General features: G+C 35.5%; 1 protein-coding gene and 1 non-coding gene across 2 annotated transcripts in view; both read right to left on the bottom strand.

Annotated features, from left to right (window-relative positions):
- Window positions 1-17975, bottom strand: part of LOC116623158 (dachshund homolog 2) — a 259182-nt gene that overhangs the window by 197904 nt on the left and 43303 nt on the right. The gene's annotated exons all lie outside the window — the stretch shown is intronic.
- LOC116623183 lies at window positions 10815-10895 on the bottom strand. The gene has a single exon (XR_004297692.1). It is a non-coding gene; the product is annotated as a small nucleolar RNA SNORD55/SNORD39 (small nucleolar RNA).

A 17975-nucleotide genomic window follows, 5' to 3' on the forward strand; every position in this document is an offset into this window, starting at 1 on the left:
CCAAAACTGCTAAAACTCATACAGGAATTCAGTAAAGTGGCAGGATATAAAATCAATGCACAGAAATCAGTGGCATTCCTATTCACCAACAACAAGACAGAAGAAAGAGAAATTAAGGAGTCGATCCCATTTACAATTGCACCCCAAATCATAAGGTACCTAGGAATAAATCTAACCAAAGAGGCAAAGAATCTGTACTCAGAAAACTATAAAATACTCATGAAAGAAATTGAGGAAGACACAAAGAAATGGAAAAACGTTCTGTGCTCATGGATTGGAAGAACAAATATTGTGAAGATGTCAATGCTACCTAGAGCAATCTACACATTCAATGCAATCCCTATGAAAATACCATCCACTTTTTTCAAAGAAATGGAACAAATAATCCTAAAATGTGTATGGAACCAGAAAAGACCCAGAATAGCCAGAGGAATGTTGAAAAAGAAAAGCAAAGCTGGTGGCATCACAATTCCGGACTTCAAGCTCTAATACAGTGCTGTAATCATCAAGACAGTATGGTACTGGCACAAAAACAGACACATAGATCAATGGAACAGAAGAGAGAGCCCAGAAATGGACCCTCAACTCTATGGTCAACTAATCTTTGACAAAGCAGGAAAGAATGTCCAATGGAAAAAAGACAGTCTCTTCAACAAATGGTGTTGGGAAAATTGGACAGCCACATGCAGAAGAATGAAACTGGACCACTTCCTTACACCACACACAAAAATAGACTCACAATGGTTGAAAGACCTAAATGTGAGAGAGGAGTCCATCAATATCCTATAGGAGAACACAGGCAGCAACCTCTTCGACCTCAGCCGCAGCAACTTCTTCCTAGACACATTGCCAAAGGCAAGGGAAGCAAGGGCAAAAATGAACTATTGGGACTTCATCAAGATAAAAAGCTTTTGCACAGCAAAAGAAACAGTCAACAAAACCAAAAGACAACCGACAGAATGGGAGAAGATATTTGCAAATGACATATCAGATAAAGGGCTAGTACCCAAAATCTATAAAGAACTTATTACACTCAACACCCAAGGAACAAATGATCCAATCAAGAAATGGGCAAAAGACATGTACAGACATTTTTCCAAAGAAGACATCAACATGGCCAACAGAGACATGAAAAAGTGCTCAACATCGCTTGGCATCAGGGAAATCCAATCAAAACCTCAATGAGATTCCACCTCACACCAGTCAGAATGGCTAAAATTAACAAGTCAGGAAACAACAGATGTTGGCGGGGATGCAGAGAATGGGGAACCCTCCTACACTGTTGGTAGGAATGCAAGCTGGTGCAGCCACTCTGGAAAACAGTGTGGAGGTTCCTCAAAAAGTTGAAAATAGAGCTACCATACAACCCAGCAATTGCACTACGGGTATCTACCCCAAAGATACAAATGTAGTGATCCGAAGGGGTATGTGCACCCCGATGTTTCTATCAGCAATGTCCACAATAGCCAAACTATGGAAAGAGCCAAGATGTCCAACAACAGATGAATGGATAAAGAAAAAGTGGTATATATATACAATGGAATAATATGCAGCCATCAAAAGGAATGAAATCTTGCCATTTGCAATGACTTCGATGGAACTGGAGGGTATTATGCTGAGCAAAATAAGTCAATCAGAGAAAGTCATGTATCATATGATCCTACTGATATGACGAATTCTTAATCTCAGGAAACAAACTGAAGGTTGCTGTGGTGGTGGGGGGTGGGAGGGTTGGGGTGCCTGGGTGATAGACACTGGGGAGGTTATGTGCTATGGTGAGCACTGTGAGTTGTGTAAGACTGTCAAATCACAGACCTGTACCTCTGAAACTAGTAATACATTATATGTTAAAAAAAAAAAAAAGAAGACGACGATAGTATTAAAGGAAAAATGAAGGGAGGGAAATCGGAGGGGGAGACGAACCATGAAAGACTATGGACTCTGAGAAACAAACTGAGAGTTTTAGAGGGGAGGGGCGTGGGGGGATGTGTTAGCCCAGTGATGGGTATTAAAGAGGGCACGTACTGAATGGAGCACTGGGTGTTTTACACAAACAATGAATCATGGAACACTACATCAAAAACTAATGAAGCAATATATGATGATTAACATAACATAATAAAAAAAATAGCATAGAATATTGCCATTGTGGGAAGTTTCATTCAGATCCAGTATATCTTTGATATTTGTAATTTAAGTCCTTCTATTTATGAGCATTTAGATTAATCAAACTGGAAAAGCTTATGCTCTACATTTTGCTTAGTCTTATTTGTTTACTTGTAAGTTTAGTAAGGGGAAAAAAATCTCTATGATTTACCTAACAACAGAAACAGAATTATTTTTAAGACAAGTTTATTATGAATATTCTTAAATATTATTTATAAGAACAAGAATTTTGAATGGAAAAAAGAACTCGGGTAGTTATTTTATAATGTTTCAGGTTTGTTAAATCTACTTGAATCCCTTTACAAATTAGAATGTGTTATAATAACCTATCACTTGAAATTTCATGTAAGTGTCCTTAGGGAATGATGGTCCTAGTTCTCACTCTTTAGAGTAGAACAACCTTAACTTTTCCCTATAAACAATTACATTTCTTATAAATTCAATGAAATATTTCCACAAGGATTTGTAACTCTGCAGATTCCCAATAAAAGATATATACAAAAAAAGAAAGAAAGAAAGAAAGAAAATAGGATAGCCCATATAAGGCCTAATGCCACAGTTGAAAAAAATCATTCAGGTGGATAAGGCAGCATTACTGCGTCCAATATAGCTGTTAAAACACTTCTTTCATCTTCAGAAAAAGATGCTAAAATCCATGAGCTTAAAGTTATGAAAATATATCTAATTCAAAATACAATAAAAATACCTTAAGTAGAGAGAACTATATAGATAGTGCTATAGATAGATTTAAAAAAAAAATCCTTTTCATAGCTGCATTCTTTTTATATTATACATTTACCATATCATAAAGAAACAAATTCATAAAAATCATATAAAGCATGAATGGAATGAAGTCAGACATACATACAGATTTGAGTGTGAAACATATGATCTCAACTGTCTATGAACTGAGTCCTAGATAAAGAAATATCCTGTTTTAAAACCAAGAGAAATGAATCACTATGAATTAAATAATTAAAATAAATTTACTTGGGAAAACCACTAAGATTTTTAAAATAAAATAATGATGAATATAGCTAAGATATCCACTAAATTTTTAAGTGATCAAGGAGAAAGACTTTTTATTTGCTCTCCAAATGGCAGTTCAATGAACCATAGGCAGGATAGTAAAAAAAAAAAAAAAATGTGTCTGATAGTTGGACTCCAAATTATTCCTTTGAATACATTTTTCAAAGAAAGAAATAAAATATTGTGTAAAAATACTTAATGTTAATCATTTAACTACAATTTTTTACTATATATACATATATATAGTAATATATATATCAGGCAATTTTTTTTGAGATAATATACCATTTTATTACTTATAAAATATATTTCATATTGTTGCTGTAAAAACATTACATTTCACATTTTTAAAAAAATTTTCTTAACAGTAAAAATAATACTTGGAAGACAGCTGGGGGAAAAGGCGCCAATAAGACAAATTCACAGATAGGATTTATCTCCCTCTTCTCTTTTTTTGGCCCCTGGTAAGGTCAGAACCTGGGAGGACCAGAAAGTAGCAGGACAGATTTCTTCTAACAAATGAAAGTTTTCCACATCCAAATTAATAATGCCCTCCAAGGAGTCAAGCTATAGGCTTACTACCACAACGTGGATATCACGCAAGACACTCTCTGAATTTACAAAATTGCTTTCACAACCAGTTTAAAAGCCAGATAATTCAATCCAAGCTATTTTCCTCGCTAGTCAGTCCATGAGCTTTGCCCCTGTGATCTCACTTGACCAAGATTATATATTCTGCAATAAGAGCTAGATGATCCTTAGCTGTCTTTAATAAGTTTTATTTTATCAGGAGCAGTGCAATAGTTAAAAAAGTTTTAGAACCTTTTAGTTATGTTTCAATACTCATTTTCAAAATTCAGCAATATATGGATGTACAAAATTGATCTTAAAAATAATAGTGTTTAATGTTTGGAATTTTTAATTAAAATTGAATTTTTTACATTATTTAATTATTTGAATTGGTCTCTTCATGGTATGTATGGTATGCTCAGAAAAGAGGAATAGAATTTAAACAAATGAGTCGATTTTGCCTGTTCAGTTGCATAATTCAATTTATACTTACAATGGGATTCTCTGCTTATTGTTCTCAGCCTACTAAATCCCAACACATAACCACTATTAAGCTCAGACTCATTCCTATAAGGATGAAAGGTTAAATCTGCACTGACACGCCACACAGCTCAGTTTTTTTAGGGCTGGCAGTGCAGACTTTAAAGGTAGCAAAAGATGTCTGGTACTTTTGGCCAATTTACAAACTTTTGTTTCCAAGTTGACAATCTGGCATAATGAATACATATAGAAAAAAATATCACCTATGCCTCACACTGAAAGCAAAGTATTTATGTTATATTTTAATAGTAACTTTTCAAAGTTTTATAAAATTATAGTAGCTCCAGAGTTATTAACATTGTAATACTATTGACATCTTAAATGTTTGGATTTGTCTATAATATTTTTTTGCATTAAGCTGTCAACAGTAATAATATGTTTTTTCCCGGCTTGTAGAACAGAAAACAGTACAAATCCAAACTCTAAAAGTGGGATGAACTGTTGATACATCAGTGTGGGAACAATTTATGCTATGCTTTCACACAAATTTCCTAAACTGGCCCAACATAATGGTGCACAATACAAAGTAGACTCGGAATATGGGGTTCAAATTAAGGAGCCTCAAGAGTATGTTTGGGAAGAAAAAGCTAGATATTATTATTTTCCAAGCTCAATTGATTAATTCAATTCATAAATGTTTACTTCATGCAGTCTAGATACATTTTACAAAGTAAATATGCAAAATTTAACCTATTGAAGAAACTGAGATGAGAAGGAATATTTCTGGGATGTACTTTGGTTAGGACAGTGTAGGAGATAGATTATGATATAAGATACAGTTACCCAGGAGTAGCCTAAGAAGAAAAAGATAAAAGGACATAGAGATCTGGCACCTTGGAATGCCATGGAAGCAGGCAGCTTTATAGTTTTGTCAACTTTTCACCTTCTCTGTCACTGACCAAAGGGATCAAATTTGTGGTCATTCCATTGAATTCAGCATCTAATGTGTATATGACAGAGATACCCACCCCCTAAGCAGGGCTGTGTCATAGAAAAGGTCAAAGATAAATCCACTAGCTCTTGTTAAAATATCTTTGGCTTGATAATAAGATACACTAAAGTGGCCTATTTTATTATTTTATATTTCATTTAAAGGTTGTTATTCATTTTTTGTTTATTTCACCGATTGCATCTTTGTAATAATATCTATAGATCATATGCTTCTGAAGATTAAATTCATAAAAATATACTTGTTATGTAATTATTTTGGCAAATCAACAAATGATCAAATGAAAAGAATTTTTTTAGATTTCTATTACTGATATTTTGTAAATAATGCAAAAATGGCTTTTATTCAGTCTTATTTTTCCCAAATAAAGAAGTTAAATGTTTTAAAACACTGTTTTCTCATTGACATGTTATTTTTTTTTTTTTTTTGATGTTCTCTTTGTTTTCCAATTTTAAAGCATATTTTCAGTTTGGAGATAGACACAATAAATATTGCACAGTCTGTTTTTGACAGGAAAGAAAAATAAATGATATTATATCTTTGAATACAGAATGTGTGCCCCTTGCTTCAAATGAAAATAGGACATTTATTATCATAAAATATCATGGCATGAAAGGATTTCCTGGCTACAGTGCTCAGTGGGAATATACTATCTAAAAATGTATTAATCTTTTGAGATGTGAACACCTGCACCTTTGTATTTTTTCTTTAAAATATGCGTTACACTTTTACTATGTACCACCTTGATTATCTTTAAAAAAATATTAACAGCTTGCATCCACATACCAATGCCCCGTTACAAATTCCAAATGTTTTGTCACATTTCTTGTGAACAGTGCCATCTGCCAGAGGTGGCATTTCATGGCTATTTACTCTGACTCCCTCCAAGAATTCATCTGCCACTATCTAATGTTGCCTGAATAAAGGGGATTAAGACTCTGATACAACAGAGACTATTGATAATTTGGTATAATTGGGAAGAAATGAAGATAAATGAGGTTGAGGATGGAGAGGCAATTAGTTGAGCCGTCTGTACAGCTGTGTTCTCAGCCTATCTCCCCTGGCCTTTTCTTCAGCGAGGTATGTGCAAATTAACCATAATGACAAATACACACTTCCCAAAGCTCTTGTACTTTCTAAAACTTGAGAATTCACTTTTCACTTCTGATAACTGAGTTAGTTGTTTGGTAAAGTTGTTTTAACATGGTCTTTTAATGTCCACATCACACAGGGCTACTGCACATGCTATACTTTAGGAATAATCCACCCTACACCCTATTTCCTTGTTTTCAGTTGATGTCAGGCTACTGTTTACAACCTCGGTACACTGAGGATTTAAAGCCTATTTTTCCTTAATTGTGGTCCAGTGTTTAGGACAGAATGGCAATGTTTTCTTTTTTACATGATTAGAAGCCAAGAACCAAAGAAAAGAAGCTTCTCTTTTAATTTTAGGAAACAGTCTGCAAATAGCATTCGTTTTGAGAGTTTTCAATGAAAAGGTAGGGCCTGCTTTACAAACGAGCTCTAATGGATCTTTAGAGACTGGCAAAACCAATATTTTCATGGATGAAATTTACATATTCATATTAAGGTCATTATTATTATGCTTCCTAAATGAAAATGACAACTCAGTAAAAAATTAACCACAAAAAATGTTTAGGCACTGATTAACTTAATTCTAAGATCCCTTTTCCTAAACACAGAAATGGCTATACCAGGTATTTAGTTAAGATGCTATCATAGGAAATAAATATTTTGATGTCTGGTATTTTGATTGATAGTTTTTCCTCTATTTTGTCATTGAAATTATTCTTATTATTTCTTGTGTTTAATAAAAAATCATATCACTGTGTGCCTCTCTATTGTTAGTCCTTGTGAGAAAACAATAAATCTGTACTAATAGATTTTTAAAAAGATTTAGAATATGTAACTGTACTAATAGAGTGTAGGGTGATGGATTTCTCCCCACATTACAAAAATGATGTATCAAGAAAATAAACACTTCCTCAATTTTGATTTGTTTCACTCACATAAGAAACTAGCCTAAAATTATTTATGTCAAAACAGTATACAAATTATAAATGCTTATCAACTCAGGCAAACGTGTCTAGTAGGATAACTCTTTATGGTTATATCCTTATTTCTTGAATATCACCAAATTAACCTTTTGATGGTTTCTATCTGAGCTGCCCAAAATGGTAGCCATTAGCCAAATGTTGCTATTTAAATTATTTAAATAAATAAAATTAATAATTAAATTCCTCAATCACACTAGCCACATTTCAAGTGTTATATTAGTCACATGTGAATAGTGGTTATCATATTGGACAGCATGGAAAATAATTTTCATCATTACAGAAAGTTCTGTTGGTCACTGTGGTCTCTATTTCAGACTTACTATCTCCCCATTGACACAAGTTAGTGAGATTGAACTGTGGGCAAAACTATGAATTTAAGAATAAATAAATCAAATACTGAATCTTCAATTTACAAAAGAGTTCAAGAGGCTCCTGAGTGGCTCAGTTGGTTTAGCATCTGACTCTTGGTTTTGGCTCAGGTCGTGATCTCAGGGTCAAGGGATTGGGCCCTGTGTTGCGCTCCACACTCGGCAGAGTCTGCTTGTTCTTCTCCCTCTGCTCCTCCCCCCCTCAAATAAATAAATAAAATCTTAAAAAAAAGAGTTCAGAATTCCTTTAATTTCCCCGGTAGGAGAGTAAGATGCTCCAGTTTAAACAGCCTCAGTTGATAAACAATTAGAAACACATTATGGTGTGTTTACAAAGCACCAATGTCTTTTTAAGACTTTAGAAAATTTTAGCAAAGGTTGTTCTTTTTTTCCTTATGCTGTGCCTTTTATTCCCATGATTTATTTATTCCATTACTAGAAGCTTCTATCTCTCTTTCTCCTTCACACATTTTGCCCATCCCTCCCACAACCATTAGTTTGTTATTTTTATAGCTCTGATTCTGCTTTCTGTTTATTTGTTTATTCATTTGTTGTTGTTGTTTTTTTTTTAGATTCTACATATGAGTGAAATCATATGGTATTTGTTTTTCTCAGTCTGACTTATTTCACTTAGCATAATACCCTCTAGGTTCATCCATGTTGCCACAAATGGCAAGATCTCATTCTTTTTATGGTTGTATTATATTCCATTGTAATATTCCTTAGCTAAATCACTGCCATTTTATCCACAATTCCCCTCAAATGAATCCATTAACCAACATATGGAGTGTGACAATGACAAGCCATCAGAAAGAAGTCTTAGGTTATAAATTCTGTAAGGCGATGACTGTGATATCAAAAGAATAATGTGCTACAATTTCTAAGGACTGTTTTAGAAATTAATAATCTGCTTAGCTGGTCTGAAAATATTAAATGTATTAGCACATGAGTTCATCATACTATTTAATGTATGCAGTAATATAATTCTAAAGAAAATCAGAGCAGATTAATATTTTCATCAGAATGTTTTTTTAATTGAGATGTGTCTTTTAAAAGAATTTACTGCACATTTTAAGTTTTTAATGAGCCTGATGCTCTGGGTTTATAATAGAATTCAGAGACTAAGATACAATATATACAATGTTGATTTATAGGCAGTTTTTCTATAAATATGTTATTACATAATTTTTATATAAGTTGTTTCTAAAAATAAATATTTCTTTTCAAATAAGCAGTGTAAAAAGACAAGTTAAACACAAAATTTGGGGGAGTATTTACCTTTGGTGGGGAGGCAGAAGTATAGGAAAATGGATGGGCACAAAAATAGATGCAAGTTTTTGATAATGTTCTTGAGTTGCATGGTGGGTTCACTGACATTTATATTATTATACTTTATAATTTACATATATATTACATATTTTGTATAGTTGAAATATTTTTTAAATATAATAAGGGGAAAAATGGACACAATAACCTTTGGATACTCCATTTGGTTCTAAGAAGCAAATTATTTAACAGTAAGTTGTGTTACATGAGCGTGTAGGGCGAGACTTCTTTTAAGGCAATACTGATGGGATAGGAGTAAATGTGTCCAGATTCCCAGAGTGTACAAAACTAGTTTGGAACTGTTATTTCTTTATGAGATAGAAATCTTGTATTTTCAAATAAGACAAACCAAAATCCAGAAAAGTAGCTGATTTGTAATTTGTGCAATGTCATTCCTAAGCCAGAAAAGATAAACACTGGATACCCAAAATATTTCTATCCACAATGATGTTATTTATCCTTAATAAGCTCAAATCAAGACTGAGCAGTCTTGATTTATATTGACCATCATTGTAGTCTTGAGTTATACTGAACATCATTCTAGTCTGCTCTTTTGACCATTCGGCTATAAAAGATGAAAACAACCATACAGGGGCACCTGAGTGGCTCACTTAGTTAAGTACTGGGCTTTGGCTCGGGTGATGATCTTATGGATTGTAGGACTGAGGCCCACAACTGGCTCCATGCTCAGGGGGGAGTCTGCTTGAAAATACTCTCCATCTGCCCCTCTCTCCACTCACACACACTCTCTCTCACTCATATAAATAAATAAATCTTAAAAAAAAAAAATACGTATACACCAGTAAAAATCAGTTCAAGATGGAATAAGATCAATGGTGAAGCCTTTACAACCTTCTTTTCTGGTAGAACACTTGGACATTTACAGTGAATTGTGACTTTCCAAGTTGTCAAATGAGAGACTGTGGCTAGGTAGGGACAAGTGATTTCTTTTTTGAGAGTCTGTAAAGTTGACTTTCAAACAATAGTAATAAGTGATGCCCTCTAAATGCACATGTAAAGAAGAACTTATGATGAATTTTGGCTGTCACTGAGAGTGCAAAGAAAAGAGCAGAAGGTTGCAAGAAGTCTTTACAGTTCTGGGGAATTATGTAAGGAACAAAATTATCCAAAGATTCTTCCTCTATAACACTTTTGGTGTCAATGTTAAATAAGCTAAAACTAGTTAAATTGATATTACTAAGTTAATGCTTTTTTTTCTAGTACAATGCATGGATTTTAACAGACATGCTAATGTGGAATATAGCTGATCTTAATTGAATTAGAAGCTATCACATATATATAATTAGGATCACTGAGAATTGTAGTGCTAGAAAATAATTATATTTATCTCTAGCTTTATCCAGTCCATTTTATACTCATATAGCATATATGAGATAGTTTTTTGTCACTGTACTAAATAAAATTTAATTATGTCACTAAAAATTAAGCATTCAATGCAAGTGAATATCTACTAAGCATTTGGATTGTGAGGCTGTTACTATTGACATCTTTAATATATATATTTTTTGAAAACACCTTATTCCTATTTATTTCTGTTACCAGTAATTCTGTCTGCACCAAATGGCTAGCTAGATAGCACTGACTCCACAGGAAAGAGAACTTAGCCACAATAAGAGGTGAATGAAAATGTGCTGGTTAGTTTGGTCATCATAATATTGTCCATACCCTACTCCTTCATGTCATAGATAAGAAGAAAAACAAATTCTAATTTGTACTTATAGTAGCAGTAAATTTCAGCTGAAACTTCTTAAATTATCTTTTTTCCCCTACATGCTCAGCTCTCCAAGGTTAGCTTCCCCCATTGCACACTCAGGAGTTTACAGCATTACCGAGGTGTCATCAACTAAATGATCATTTTTAATTATTTTTTGTTTTTTGTCTTTTTTTGTTGTTTTCTTTTTTATTTAAATTCAATTAGCCAACATATAGTACATCATTAGTTTCAGATGTAGTGTTCAATAATTCATCAGTTGCCTATAACAACCTGTGCTCATCACATCATGTTAAACGATCATTTTTTAGATGGACAAAACTGATATTCACACAGATGAGAATGAAGATCATACTGTCACTTAGTGGCTGAACTGCTAAAACCTGTTTCTATTCTTCAGTCAAAAAGATAGGTGTAGAGTTGTGTCCACACTAGGGCACAGGGCCAGGATAGGGATCAAAGTCCAATTGGAAACTAGGGTAGATTTTACAGGGGATATGAAGGAGGCACCTCTCCTCTGAGAGAAAAACAATCTCCATTCTTAAAATAAGTAAATAATCACCCTTCACATTTGATTTTCACAGCATGAAATCATGAGATATGGATATAAAACTGCTTTGAAACAAAAAGTTCCATATAATCTGTATAAATATATTATTGCAATTATACAGAAAATCTTGCTAACCCCTTTTCCTCCCACACATATTTTGCTGAATTAACTTAAAAATTAAGAAAAAGATGGGGCGCCTGGGTGGCTCAGTTGGTTAAGTGACTGCCTTCGGCTCAGGTCATGACCCTGGAGTCCCGGGATCGAGTCCCGCATCGGGCTCCCTGCTCAGCGGGGAGTCTGCTTCTCCCTCTTACCCTCCTCCCTCTCCTGCTCTCTGTCTCTCATTCTCTCTCTCTCAAATAAATAAATAAAATCTTTTAAAAAAAAAAAGAAAAAGATGGTCGCAAGGCCTAATTCACTCAGATGAACTATCTGTATACATTATCCAAGCTTATTAAATAATCATCACACATACTGGGAGTTTACAATAAAAATGCCTAGCATTTGTAAAGCACTTTTAACTTTTGAAAGCGCTTTTGAACCATTATTTCATTTTATCTTCACAACAGTTCTATGAGTATCTCCAGGGAAAAGACTGTATCTTATTGCCCTTAACAACAGTACCACAGAGTAGGCAATCAATAAATGTTTATTGAATGAATACATGAATTAAAGGAAAGAAGAATAGATGGATTGGGTGGATCTATACATGAGTAAAAATAACAATTCTGTTACTTATCTTTAGGGTATTTTTGGCAATATATCTATAATGTCTTTCAAACTCTATATTTGTACTGATGTCTTAGGTGACTAAAAGTATAATCTCACACTTATACTTCCTTGGTATTAGAGTTTTAAGGTTGCTTTCTTTCTGACTTACATTGCATTCTTATCTTTAGGAATTTCCTAATTCAGTATAGTTTGTATAACTAATTCAACTAAGCATGATGAGATTCCCTGAGTATTTCCACAATTAGGTGGAAAAAATGTAGATATGTTTAGGCTTATTCTTGTATATTTTTTAATTGCTTATTTTACTGACCATTCTAATCTGGCATTTCTGGATTTTATTTTATTTGAGCCTCTTTTTTATTTGCTATCATGACTTTTTACAGATTTCCAATGACTCCATTCCAACCATTACTTGACTTTTGCCTTGGGATATCTAGGCCCCCATCGATTTAGTTTATGTTTTTCCAATTACTTTTAGATTTATATCTACTAACCAACACCCACCACTGCCCTCTTTCATTTATCCTGACACGTTATCAAAACGATTAGCAACATATCAAAATATCTTATACTCAAAAGGGAGAGTTAAGATGGCAGAGTAGGAGGAGGACCCTATCCTTTGCCTCATCCATTGAACACAGCTAGGTAAATATTCAGTCACTCTGAACATCCAATAAATTGATCTGAGGACTGACAGAATGAACTGCACAACTAGAGGGAGAGAAGAGATCACATCGTGGAAGATAGTAGGTGTGGAGACATGATTTGAGGGAGAAAAGGATCTCAGGTGCTGCAGAGGGGAGGAAGCCCTGGTCACAGAAAGAGACAAGAGATAAAAAGAGACAGAGAAAGGGAGAGAGAGAGCAGTACACAGGGGATCGCACAGGGAAACACTTCCCCAAAACCATTGACTGGGAAAACTAGAGGGGCTGATTATCATGAGTTTTACAAGCAGTGGACCACAAAGACTGCAGTTTTAGAAGTCTGCACCATGGCTGGTGGTGAGCCTGATGGGCACTGCAATGATGCTCCTGTGGAGGACAGCAGAGTCCCAGGAGCAGATGGTGCCATTAGAGACACCCCCTGGGATGCACTGGGATAGTTCCCCCTTCTTGGAGTGCATCTGGGAAAGGTGGTATTGCCTCTCAGAGGACAAAAGAGCTGGTGGGCGCCTTTGTGCTACCACACCCCTTAAGCTTAGGGGTAGAGACACCTGCCGAGGGCAGCTAACCTGGACTCAGGCCTTTTGCTGTGCTTTACTCTAAACTCAACTCCTGCATATGGGTGCAACTGCCCTTCTGGGACAAACTGGCACCAGCCCCAGTGTAGCAAGTCCCTCCCCTAGAAGGCTAGCATGGATCCTCACTGCACCAGGTCCTTAAAGCTTGGCGTTTTAGAACTCAGCCTGTGTTTATGAGATACAGCAGAGGTGCACAGTGATGCCAGGTGTGCAGATGGTCCGGACATAGAAAGGGTTAAGGCAGGGATCTGAGGGACACCTGGGACACATGAAGAAAGATTATTTGATCTTCTGTGAGGGCTTTCTGGACAGTGGACAGAAGCAAAAGGCAAGGGAGAGGGCTGGTGCCATTTTTCTCCCCCACCCATCAGCATGGACTGACTTCAGTGAGCAGAACAGAGCCAACAGTGGAGGTCTGAGCCATTTACACCAAGCTATGCCCCACCTGTACACTGCAGGTGCTTCTTTACTAGGGCAAGTGTGCCTGAGAACCAGAGCATCAGGCCCCTCCCCCAGAAGAACAGCACAAACACCCTGTGCACATAAAGTAAACTGACCATAGAGCACTGCAAAGCTTCAGTTCTAATGGAAATAGGATCAGGCCTCTTTTAACAAGAGGACCAGAACACACCTATTTAAAACTTACCACACTCTAGACAAGGTCCAAACACTCTCCATGGCAGGTAAGGAGGAACCATATAGAGAACTGACCTGAGAGAAAGGGAAGTCAAAACACAGCAGCAGAGTGCATGCAGCATACATCAGAGACACTTCTTGAAGCACTGGGCCCTGGACAGTATATGACCTCTTCTTAATAAAGCCATTACTCTCAGGAGCACAAAACATGACAGGCTTTCCTAACACACAAAAGAAGACAGAGACCTAGACAAAATGCCAAGATGGAAGAATCATACTAAAAGAAGGACCAGGAAAAGTTCATGGCCAGGGATCTAATCGAAACAGATATAAGTAATATTCCTGACCCAGAATTTAAAGCAGCAATCTTAAGGTTACTAGCTGGGCTTGAGAAAAGCATAGAAGACACCAGGAAACCCCATACTATATAAATAAAAGACCTAAAAATTAGTCAGGATGAAATAAAAAGTGCTATAACTGAAATGTGAAACTGACTGGATGTAATGACCACAAGGATGGAAGAAGCAGAGAAATGAATAACTGATATAGAAGATAAAATTATAGAAAATAATGAAAATGAAAAAAAGAGGGAAAGCAAAGTATTGGATCATGAATGTAGACGTAGGGAACTCAGGGATTCTAGAAAGCTTAAAAACATCTAGACCACAGGAATCCCAGAAGTAGAAGAGAGGGAAAAAGAAGTAGAAGGCTTAGTTGAGCAAATTATAGCAAAAGATTTCCCTAATCTGGGGAAGGAAACAGATATCCAAATCCAGGAGACAGAGAGAACTCCCATCAAAACTCCCATCAGAATTCCCATCAAAATCTAGAAAAGCAGGACAACACCAAGAATATCATAGTAAAATTTGCAAAATACAGAGATAAGGAAAAACTCCTAAAAGCAGCAAAAGAAAAGAAATCCCTAAATTATAAGGGAATGCAATTAAGTTACCAGTAGATCTCTCCACAGAAACTTGGCAGGCAAGAAGAAAGTGGCATGATATATTCAACACACTGAATGGGAAAATACGCAGACAAGAATATTATATCCAAAAAGGCTGCCATTCATAATAGAAGAAGAGATAAATGTTGGGGTTAATGTAGAGCATGAAATCAACCATAATACCTGGGTTGCTAAAATGCAGCATGGAGGCTGCTGAGGGTGAGGGAAGGTTTTGGGAAAAGGCGTAGGCCTTTGGAATGCCGAGGCCAAGGCTTGCATGACCACTTTATCTTTGGAATGCTGCGGGGAGTTGTCTTCCCCCGAAGCTTTCTTAGCTCAAATAGCCACCCTATGATCTAAGAGATGTATGCATTGTCCCTTAGGCTATGTTTAGCAGAATTCATAGAATATGCAGATTAGCATATCATATCTTTCATGTAAACAGATCCTCCCAGTTCCAGTAAGACCCACTGTCATACATCATGTGTTTGAGAAACAGTGATAAGGATTTGTGATTATCCTGAAGGACCAATAAAAGCGGGAACAAAAAAAAGCAAAGGGTCTGAGCATTGACCCTCTTGCCTTCTCCTCTCTTTCACAGCAAAGTTTGGAGTAATCTTTCATCCATCAGTACAGGGATTGCTGTCCATTCCTGGCAGATAAAGAGTTTCCTAGACAAACAAAATCTAAAGGAGTTTGTGACTACTAAACTAGCCCTGCAAGAAATATTAAAGGTAGCTCTTTGAGTGGTAAGGAAAGACCAAAAGCAACAAAGACAAGAAAGGAACAGAGAAAATCTCCAGAAACACCAGCTTTACGGGTAATACAGTGGCAATAAATTCATATCTATCAGTAATCACTCTGAGAGTAAATGGACTAAATGCTCCAATCAAAAGACATAAGGTATTGAACATAATAATTAAAAAAAGTATAAAAAAATACTAGCAACCATATTTTTCCCTTATTAATTTTTGACTGACATATCAGTCAGTTAATTGCAATAATGGAAGCAACTTTAGCTATTTTTTTTAAAGATTTTATTTTTATTTTTGACAGAGAGAGAGTGTACAAGCAGGGGAAGCAGCAGGCAGAGGGAGAGGAAGAAGCAGGATTCCCGCTGAGCAGGGAGCCCAATGTGGGGCTCGATCCCAGGACCCTGGGATCATGACCTGAGCCGAAGGCAGATGCTTAACCGTCTGAGCCACCCAGGTGCCCCAACTTTAGCTATTTTAAGCAAGAAAAAAAAAAGACATAGGGTATCAGAATGGAAAAAAAAAAAAAACAAGAATAATCTATATGCTACAAGAGATTCATATTAGACCCAAAGATATCTACAGAATGAAAGTGAGGGAATGGAGAACAATTTATCATGCAAATGGACCTCAAAAGAAACATAAAGTACCAATACTTATATCAGACAAACTAGATTTTAAACCAAAGACTAACAGGAGATGGAGAAGGGCACTATATCAAAATAAAGGGGTCTATCGAACAAGATCTAACAATTGTAAGTGTTTATGTCCCCAACTTGGAGCACCCAAATATATTAAACAATTAATAACAAACATAAAGAAACTCATTGATAATACAATAATAATAGGGGACTTTAACACCCCACTTACTTCAATGGACAGATCATCTAAAGAGAAAATCAACAAGGAAACAAAGGCTTGGAATCACATGCTTGACCAGATGGACTTAACAGCTATATTAAGAATCCTATCCTAAAGCAGCAGAATACACATTCTTTTAGAGTGCACATGGGACATTATCCAGAATAAATCACATACTGGGTCACAAATCAGGCCTCAACATATACAAAAGGATTAAGATCATGCCATGCATATTTCCAAACACAATGCTATGAATATGAAGTCAGCCACAAGAAAAAAAATTGGAAATAACACAAATACATGGAAGGTAGGGAACATCCTACTAAAGAATGAATGGGTTGACTAGGAATTAAATAAGAAATTTTAAAAAGACATAGAAACAAATTAAAATGAAAATACTATGGTACAAAGCCTTTGGGATGCAGCAAAAGTGGCCCTAAGAGAAAGGATATAGCAATACAGGCCTACCTCAAGAAGCAAGAAAAGTCTCAAAAATACAGCCTTACACTTAAAGGAGTTAGAAAAAGAACAACAAATGAAGCCTAAAGCCAGAAGAAGGAGGGAAATAATAAAGATTAGAGCAGAAATAAATGATATAGAAAAAAAACCAGTAGAACAGATCAATGAAACGAGGAGCTGGCACTTTGAAAGAATTAATAAAATTGATTAACCCATAGCCAGACTTGTCAAAAAGAAGAGAGAAAGGACACAAATAAAATCACAAATGAGAGAGGAGACACCACAACCAACACCACAGAAGTACAAACAACTGTAAGAAAATATTATGAAAAAGTATATGCCATCAAATTGGGCAATCTGGAAGAAATGGACAAATTCTTATAAATATACAAGCTACCAAAGCTGAAACAGGAACAAATAGAAAAATTGAACAGACCCATAACCAGCAAAGAAATTGAGTCAGTAATCACAAATCTCCCAACAAAGTCCAGGAACAGATGGCTTCCCAGGGGAATTCTACCAAACATTTAAAGAAGAGTTTATACATATTATTCTCAAACAATTCCAAAAATAGAAATGGAAGGAAAATTTCCAAACTCATTCTACATGGCCAGCATTACTGTGATTCCAAAACCAGGAAAGACCCCACTAAAAAGGAGAAGTAGAGGCCAATATCCTGGATGAACATGAACGCAAATTTCTCAACAAAATACTAGCAAATCGAATCCAACAGTGCATTAAAAGAATCATTCACCATGATCAAGTGGGATTTATTCTTGGGCTGCAAGGGTGGTTCAATATTTTCAAATCAATCAATATGATATACCACATTAATAAAAGATAGGATAAAAACCATATGATCTTCTCAATAGATGCAGAAGAAGCATTTGAAAACATACAACATCCATTCTTGATGAAAGCCCCCAAACAAGTAGGGATAGAGGGAACATATGCAACACCATAAAGGCCATATACAAAAGACCCACAGCTAATATCCTTAATGGGGTAATACTGAGAGCTTCTTCTCTATGGTCAGGAACAAGA

Source organism: Phoca vitulina, unplaced genomic scaffold (assembly GCF_004348235.1).
Source record: "Phoca vitulina isolate PV1807 unplaced genomic scaffold, GSC_HSeal_1.0 scaffold57, whole genome shotgun sequence".
Taxonomy (NCBI): Eukaryota; Metazoa; Chordata; class Mammalia; order Carnivora; family Phocidae; genus Phoca; species Phoca vitulina.